Below are 6000 nucleotides of genomic sequence, written 5' to 3' on the forward strand. Positions count from 1 at the left end.
TCTCTCTTCACCCGATGAAGAGTCCAGATGATGGGTTGGTGATTTCTTCCCCGTCTAAGACAGTCACCCCTGCTTATTTACATCCTGGCATTCATCACGCTGCAGGGATTCCCTCCCTGTGCCTCCTTTAGTTACTGCCGCCCTGGTAGGTCCCTGCCTTTTGCCTAGAAGGTCCTTTCCCATTTTCTCCTTGAAGCCAGTCCCTATCCTTTCTTTCTTTTTTAAGGATTTTTTTTTTTTGGATGTGGACCATTTTTAAAGTCTTTATCGAATTTGCAACAATATTGGTTCTGTTTTTTTAATGCTTTGGTTTTTTGGCCCTGAGGCATGTGGGAATTTAGCTCCCCGACCAGGGATTCAACCCGCACCCCCTGAATTGGAAAGCGAAGTCTTAACCACTGGACTACCAGGAAGTCCCACTACCCTTTCTTTAAGAAAAGTCACCTCCTCTGTGAAGCCCTCCCCATCGTGACCGAGCAGAGCCAACCCCTCTCTCAGGGCCGCCACATCTCTCTGCCCCTGGACCTCTGCAGGTTATGATGTCGACCCACCACATGAGAATCAAACACCTGTGTACCTGCGCCCTCCACCTCCGCCTCCAGCAAAGGGGCACTGCTCCCCATTCTCCTCAGTGGCTGTTTATGGAAGGAAGCAAGGTGGGAGAGAAGGAAGGAAGGAGGGAAGGAAGGAAGGTTGGCTGTCCAGGGTGACTGGTCTTGTGTCAGTAAGAAGGAACTTGCATCAGGAGGGCACCCTGTCATCCTGAGAGAATGGAGAAGCTGAGGCCAGGAGAAAGAGTGACTTCACTGGACTTCGAGCCACCTGAGGGTCACATGTCCTCCTCGTTTCTGGCCTTCCCCCGTGAGGACTCTACTCAGCAAACCCCTCGGCTCCACCCACTCCTGGTTGCTTTACTCAGGGAAGGGACAGCTCACGCAGTCAGTCATCTTTCCTACCTCAGCCCTTTTTTTCCACTGTCCGTGGAATCTCCCTAAAGCCACCCTCACCCTCACCCTCGTCCCTGTACCCCCACCCCCAGAGAGGAAAGGGGGAGCCCCGAGAGAGGTCCCTCAGACCTCCCTCCCACCCTCAGATGGAGCCGGGGGGCAGCCAAGCCTGAACCAGGGGCTCACTCTGACCTTTGGGGCCCCGTGTTTAATAAAGACAATGGCACCAGCAGTCCTCCTGCCCTCCCTCCCTCAAGCCCAAGGCCAACACCCCAGCCCTCTGCTCTACAGAGCCAGCCCACTCCCATGGGGGACCCTCAGAAGATAGCTCCATGGAGCCTCATGAGAAGGCTTCCCCAGCTTGCTGTCCAGACCTCCTGGGTGTCAGAGCCTCAGACAGCCCCTGCCTGCACGGTCATGCTCCCCACTCTCCCACCCCTGGGTCCTACCGTTAGACTCCATTCCTCTGACGGAGCCCACGCCTTCAGCTACCTTCCTGGGAAGGCCGGCTGATCCTGGTTGGTTATTTAATCTCTTTGCCGAGCCACCTGACAGAGGTGGAGCCTACTGGAAAAGGCAGGTCTGGAGGAGGGTGCTGGCTCCTGGACATGGTGTCAAGATCAAGAGTGGCCCCAGGACTCTCAGGCTGGGAGAGCCGGAAGCCAGTGCTATGCTGACCTGAGAGAGAAAGGAAATGAAAGCTTGACCTCCCAGTCCTGCCTCTGGGTACCCCTGGAGGCTAGGGCCCAGGGGAGGGGGCAGGGCAAGACAAAGTTGGCACTGGAGGGGTTAACCTGGGCTGCCCAGCCGCGGTGCAGACAGAGGCTCCCGAACCTGGGCCTTCTGGGTTCAAGCAGAGACGGAACCAAGGCTGGCCTGGGGCCTCTCAAGCCACAGCCTCCCCCAGCGCCTCCCAGCTCCTCTCCGTCACACCCACCCTTCCCTGAATCCTCGTGGCAATCCCAGGAAGCTGCCGGCGCTGGCACAGGGTGCAGGCAACTGACTCATCCTCAAGAACAGCAGCCTCGTCAACCGCACTTGCACCCGTCACATCTGCCCTTTGCACCTGCCCAGCTCTCCAGCCAAACTGGTTGCTCCTGCTTAGGGGAAGATGAGCCATGTGACCCAGGCCAGGAAGGCTGCCCTGCTGGTCCCAGCTGCTCAGGGCACACATCATAGACTTCTTCCACGAAGTGTGGGGACACCCCGCCCTGACTGACACCTCCTAACTGTTCTCCCCACGCCACTCATGGCCACACTCAGCTTCCATGCCCAGGCCACCAGGCTCAGAAAGCACATGCCTGCCCCCCCAGGTCCTGACCAGCCACAGAGAAGAGGAAAGACAGGGCCACGTGGTCAGCCCCCCGGTTCATGCCCTTAAACATTCTCCCCACTGCCCTGGTGCCCAGACTCCTAGCCCTTGACCTTTTCCCTCTGTCCTGTTCTGTCCACCCTCCCCTTGGTGTCCCCAGAAGCTGGTCCCTTTTCCCAAATGGGCACGTTTACCTGCCTCACTTCCTCCTGGCAGGTGGCTCTGGGCCTGTGGGACGGTTTGGGGCTGCCGAGGCCATGATGACTCGACCCCTCATGGTCTCACTTCAAAGGCCAAAGTATTCCAAGACCACCTGGGTTCCTCAAAAACACTGCTAGTGCTGTGGGACGGGACTCTTCTCTTGCACTCCCCCCTCAAACCCCATAGCCCGTGGTCCTCCCAGCAGGGTAGTCAGGGTGGAGAAGGGACGAACACGGGGTACAACACGCAGCAGAGTTATATCTGAGGCTCTGCTTACCGCTGACTGGCTGGGTGGCTCTGTGTAGACATCCTGGCAGAATGGATGCGTCTGTACTTTACCAACAGCAAAGATGCATGGGGGTGGGAGGCATGTCCATCACCCTGTGGGGTGGCTATTAGGAGGCCTGGAGGAGAGAAGGGGAGTCCGTCCTCTCCGTGCTCAGAACCAGCTGAAATGGATCTGCCCACCCTGCCTAAAGGGACAGTCAGAGCCAGACAGCAGGTCTGTGCCCAGACAGAGGTCACAGGACGAGGACAACACCGGGAGCTCTTATCCCCAGAAGCAACCCCAAGAAGATACATCTTTTCATTACATGCTCAGGCTTCCTGGGCTGCTGGCCAGGGTGCACTCAGCCCTCAGCCTCCTCTATGGGCCCAGCAGGAACGCTGCTTCCCTCTGCCCTGACCCTCTCTGGGGAAAGAGGAGCTCAGGGACTCCAGGACAGAGGAGAGGAGGCAGCAGACCTGCCGGGGCTGGACTTGGAGCCCTGGTCTCTGGGGTAGTGGGTGGGGGTGAGGGGAGAGCGATGAGGTCAGATCAATTTCCCTCACAACACACCCACTTGGGCTCTGCCAAGACCCGGATGGGGCTGAGGATGGGAGCAGCATCTGCTGCCGCCCTGGGACATCCAAACCCTCTGGTCCGGATTCTCTGAAGGCCAACTCGTTGGCCTGCTGTACCCAGCCAGTTACAAAGTGTATGAAGCAGTCCTGCCTAAGACAGTGGGGAGGGTGGGCTCTGTGGGGAGAGAACTAAAGGAGGGGGGCCCATCCTCTCCTTCCCAAGGCACTCAGAAGGTTTTTTATGTGCTATTTTTGCAGGGCAAAAAAATGTCAGGCCTGTCCAGTTTGCAACCCTCTCGGCTGGTTTCATCTCCCAAGGATCCCAGCACCCACCACTCTCTGGCGGGTCCCAGGGGACAGGGCTCCAACCTTCGGAGGAGTTTCCCGCTGCCTGGTGCCCTGTCTTTTTAAGGTGGGCGACGACTCTGAGATGGGTCATTTTTAACCCCTGTTTAGCTAGTGAGGGAACAGAGTCTACGGGAGAGGTGATAGCACATGAGTTGCAGAACACGAGGGTTGGATTTTGCTGTTTAGTGTTTGCTGCCTCTCTCAGGAAACCCAGGAAACCAACTTGGATTGTGGAGCAGTTATGCATTTATGAGGGGATTTCCCATATCAAAGCACGTCTAATCCCTTGGCTTAGAGAGGGGAAGTCTGGGATGCAGAGAGAGTAATGCCTCATCTCAAACCTGGGAGAGCCAGGACTGGGGGCCAGGTCTCCTCACTCAAGTTCTAAGCTCTGTTCATCTCAACCAGCCAGGCTGGCCCTGTGTGGGTGCAGCCAGTGTGGGCACTGGTCCTCTTCACCTCCCTGCTCAAGGTCACAGCCTTTGCAAAGCCCCAAACAGGAAGAGAAGATGGATGACACCAAGGTAGAGAGTATGGGGAGCGCTGGCCTCTACACGCCACTGCGGCCCTGACTGTGAGAAAGCTGGATGGCTCCCCTGCTGGTGAGCCCCAAGTCTCAGCCTAAGTCCTGCCCAAGACAGCTCACTTTGCCCAGAGAAAAGGCCTTGGCCACTGGCCAGATTAGCCTCCCCAGCTGGCTCCAGCCAGCAGCATTCTATAGGAGGGGAGAGTACACATCCTGGAGCCCTTCATCCTGGGTTCAAACCCCAGCTCAGCTACCTGATAACTGTGTGACCTTGGGCAAGTTCTTAACCTCTCTGTGCCTCAGTTTTCTCATCAATAAAATGAGGACAGTAATATAGTACTTACTACATAAGATAGTCATGAGAAATATATGAGTTAATACAAGTAAGGTGCTTAAGACAATGCCTGACACATTGTAAGAGTTACATAAGCAGTTGATTTATTATTACAATTATCTTACTGTCATTATTTTATGTCCCAAGAGAGACTATGGATAGCAGAGCAAGCAAAACCGAAATGCCCTTAGAGAGGTTCCATGGGAGGAAGGGAAGAGGCCTGTTATGCAAGGGACTGTCACCCTCCATGGGCAGATGGGTCATCAGGGGTGTTACATCAGGTGGAAATTGCCATTAATAGTAGTTCCCTCTTGGGCCCGTCACAAACCCACAGAACACGAGGGGGTGAGAAATTTTACTATTGTGGGAGTGAGAAATGTTACTACTGGGTAAATTCCATTTTTAGAAAGTGGGAAGTTATTTTGAGCAGAGGGTTGATGTTTGTTACATTTTTAATAGCCTCTGCACTCTAACAATACAGACACACAGGGGCTCTGAAGAGAAACCAGGGCACAGTGGGGTGTCTTGCTATGCTTCTGTGGTTGCTAGGCAAACCCTCTGGCCTCCCACCCCAGCTGAGTCCTAGTAGAGAGCCAAGGGTGGGCTCCACAGAACCCCACGATTCCTCATCCCAAGTGCCAGAGCCCCTTAGATGTCTCTGGGACTCTCTCAAGGGTATCCAGAGAAAGCAACCTTCTTTTCTTTTCAGCCTCAGCGGTGTCTAATTAGGCAGGCATATCAGCAGCGAAGAGTATTTTGTAGAGCTACACTTATGCCTCACTTTCTAAAGCTATGTTAGTTTCCTATGGCTACTGTAACAAATCATCATGAACTTGGTGGTTTAAAACAACAGAAATTTATTCTCTTATAGTCCTGGAGGCCAGAAGTCCAAAATCATTATCACTGGGCCCAAATCAAGGTGTCCGTAGGGCTATCCTCTCTCCAGAGACTTTAAGAGAGAATCTGTTCTTTGCCTCTTGTAGCTCCTCATGGCTGCTGGCATTCCTTGGCTTGTGGCTGCATCACTCCAGGTCACATTGCCTTCTCCTCTTCTATCTGTGTCAAATTTCCCTCTGCCTCTCTCATGTAAGGACACTTGTGATTGCATTTAGAACCTATCTGGATAATCCAAAAGCATCCCTCCATGTCAGGAGCCCCAGCTTAACCTTACGTCTGCTAAGAACTTTTTTCCATAGAAGGTAATATCTATAGTTTTCAAGGGATGAGGATCTGATATCTTCGAGGATCATTATTCAGCCTACTAACCAAGCCAATGTCTCCCTCCAACAAAATCGAACAGCAGGTCACCGCTCAGCCCTGGCGTGCTACCCTATCACTCTCTGCTTGGCACCATACACCAGGGTAAGAACAATTGAAAACTCAGCACTGATCTGATTGTCCTGCCCATCCTGGAGGTGTCTTGTATGGATCTACGAACAGGCCAGGCCTGGAGTTTCTGGGAGCAGTGGAGATGTTGAACTGCACGCTC

General features: G+C 54.1%; 1 long non-coding RNA gene across 1 annotated transcript in view; it reads right to left on the bottom strand.

The window, feature by feature from the left end:
- The window catches only part of LOC115859704 (uncharacterized), a 30329-nt gene extending 28885 nt beyond the window's left edge, over positions 1-1444 (bottom strand). Inside the window, exon 1 of the long non-coding RNA XR_009564469.1 lies at positions 1397-1444. This is a non-coding gene — a long non-coding RNA (uncharacterized lncRNA). The remainder of the gene's footprint in view (positions 1-1396) is intronic.
- Positions 1445-6000: the final 4556 nt, after the last annotated feature.

This window comes from Globicephala melas, chromosome 1 (assembly GCF_963455315.2).
Source record: "Globicephala melas chromosome 1, mGloMel1.2, whole genome shotgun sequence".
In the NCBI taxonomy this organism is placed as follows: domain Eukaryota; kingdom Metazoa; phylum Chordata; class Mammalia; order Artiodactyla; family Delphinidae; genus Globicephala; species Globicephala melas.